At 46.6% G+C, this 2,877-nt stretch overlaps 1 protein-coding gene across 1 annotated transcript in view; it reads left to right on the plus strand.

The window, feature by feature from the left end:
* Positions 1-2,877, plus strand: part of MTM1 (myotubularin 1) — a 93,966-nt gene that overhangs the window by 90,040 nt on the left and 1,049 nt on the right. The gene's annotated exons all lie outside the window — the stretch shown is intronic.

A 2,877-nucleotide genomic window follows, 5' to 3' on the forward strand; every position in this document is an offset into this window, starting at 1 on the left:
ATGTTCATCGCAGCACAGTTCACCATAGCAAAGAGATGGAAACAACCTAAATGCCCATCAACAGATGAGTGGATAACCAAATTATGGTACATCCACACAATGGAATACTGTGCCACATTAAAGAACAGTGAAGGATACGCGAATCATCTAACACTGTGGATTAACCTGGAGGACATTATGCTGAGTGAAATAAGTCATTCGCAGAAGGACAAGTACTGTAAAAAGACAGAGAAGGGTTTGCTTGGGAAAGGGAACTCACCTAGAACTTACCTGGATGGGGAGGGAAGGGGAAGGATTAATTTAGGGCTAGTTGGGGCCCACACGCTGACATGGGTAGGTGGAGGGATATACGGGAAGGATATATGACCACCATGATAACACTGGGAAAAGAGTGGACACCGAACTGTGCCCATAAGAGATAGATAACAGATGCTAATACCATCCAATGTGTCCACAATACCACATTGCCATTAACACCAAAAACCAGGCTATACAGATAAGCACATAAACACCTGAGATGATCAGATGGGGGTCAGTGAACAGAGGTATACTGTAGACCAAGGATAGACTCAGCTGAAGCTAATCTTGCACAGACACCAGTGATACAAAATACCTGCAGTCCTTACAGAAACAATAGAAGACAAACACAGAGTAATCCCTCACAGACATCCTGACACTATGGGAGAGAGATCCAATAGAGCTACCATCTCAGGACCATAGTACTGGGGGACACCAGACTCAATTGGTGCAACAAAATACATAAAAGCCTTGCTCCACATCCTACATTGGTGAGTAGTGACTGGGGTCTTAAAAGCTTTCAAGCAGCCATTTAAGATGCAGTTAATGGTCTCCTAGCGTCGGAAGTGAAGAAGAGCACAAAACAAACAAACAAAAAGAAAAAGAAAGGCATCTGGAAGCAATCAGCCCTAGGACACGAAGGTCCTAGAGACCAGAAGAACCGGATGGTGCCCTGCTACCAATGCCAACCACTCAGGAAAGGATCAAATCTGGAGATCCTGGATAGAGTGGGAGGAAAAACGTGGAGCACAATCCAAAAACTCAACAATGACCAGAATTACTGGTCAGATGAAGTCTGGTGAGACCCCCAATACTATGGCCCTTGAATACATTCTGTGCCTGGAATAAAACTCACCCCCAGGGACAGGCTCTCAGCCCAAATAGTTAACCATATGTACACGCAGACCACTCAACCCAGGATGCCGCACCCACATACTCTGCGGTAATACATCCCTTAGAGCAATAGACCACGGGACACCAGAGGACCAACATTCAAATTGAGGAAATGCAGGACACACAGGAGTGCATAAATATAAGGGGCACAGGGGGAGGGTTACAGGCTAGGGAGGGGAGGAGACTGGGTTAGGGTTGGACATGGTAAATGGGGAATGAAACTAAATGTACACATAACGTTGAATGTAAAACAAGCTCTTAAGTAAAAAAAAAAGGAAAAAATAAATGTCATTTCTTACTATTCTGTCTTTTTAATGCTATTACAAATGGCCTCTTTTTTCCTATTTTATCCTCTTAATGGTGGTGGTGTGTGGGCTAATGACTTCGGTATGTTTTGTACCCTGTTACTTGACTGAATGATCTTTTTAACTCTAATAGTTTATTCTGTTTACTCTCTTGAGCTGTCTAAATATCCAGTCATCTCATCTACAAAAGTAATCATTTTACCACTGATTTCTTTGTCTTGTCTAATTGTACTTGCTGGTACAACAACAAACTGGTTCTCAAATTCCTATGAACAAAGAAGGTCCTGAACAAGAGTCTGGAGTCTGGAGGTGAAGTGGAGGAAGGGCTCCCGTGCTGTGTGGCAGGGCTTGTGTGGACCAGAAGCAAGCCTGGCAGCAGGCCCGTGGACGTGTGCAAACATGGTATAGTAAGAAGGAGCATCCAGAAGCTCGGGAGAGGAGGGAATGCTCAGGAATGAGTGCTGGGACTAACATGTCCCCAGGGGACCTCAGGTGAAGTGGCAAAGGCCTGTATTCTCCTCCCTGGTGCTCCCACTCCTAGGAGAATTCCCTACAGAAACATCGCAAGTCGAGATGCATCCAAGGAAACTCGGGACGGACGGCTTGGTGTATAGTAGTGGGATGCGGTGGAAGGAGCCAGTTACCCATCAGGCTGGACATGGATCACTACCTTCTGGTTTATTCATTCGATGGCACTCAACCAGTGTAGGGTTCCAGATGTCCACAATAAATGCAGAGGAGCACCACTGACACGAACTGGAAGAGTGCATCAAACAGTGCTGTGCTTCGGTTCTGGGTACTCACTCCCAGGAACCCGCTCACAGAGCCACCCAGAACGGCCGCATACCAGCTCCAGAGACATGCTTGCCCCTTCAGGAAAAGGAGAAAGGGTGGTGGGCCTGGGGACCTTAGCCGTGTCTACATTGATATTTGAAAAAGAATGTGACACGTGCAACAAAGTATTTATATCCTCACTTCTGGGTGGTGAATACCTAGGTGTGTTTGATTACTCTTTGCACTTTTTTGTATGATTAAATGAGGCACTATTTTAAAGAAACCATGTACAGCGGTTAACCACTCAGCTGCTAACTGGAAGGTCAGTGGTTGGAACTCACCAGTGGCTCCACGCAGAAAGATGTGGTAGTCCACCTCTGCAAAGAGGGACAGCCTTGGAGACCCTGTGGTGCAGTTCCACTCTGTCCTCTAGGGGCGCTGTGGGTCGGAATGGACTCCACGGCAGTGGATTTGCTTTGGGCTCTGCTTCCGTGAAGATTGACAGGCTTGGAAACCCTCTGGTGCAGTTCCACTCTGTCCTCTAGGAGTGCTGTGGGTCGGAATGGACTCCACAGCGGTGGGTTTGGTTTGGGCTTTGCTTCTGTGA

This window comes from Orycteropus afer, unplaced genomic scaffold, assembly GCF_000298275.1.
Source record: "Orycteropus afer afer isolate SDZICR_OR568_19922 unplaced genomic scaffold, OryAfe1.0 scaffold00519, whole genome shotgun sequence".
Taxonomy (NCBI): domain Eukaryota; kingdom Metazoa; phylum Chordata; class Mammalia; order Tubulidentata; family Orycteropodidae; genus Orycteropus; species Orycteropus afer.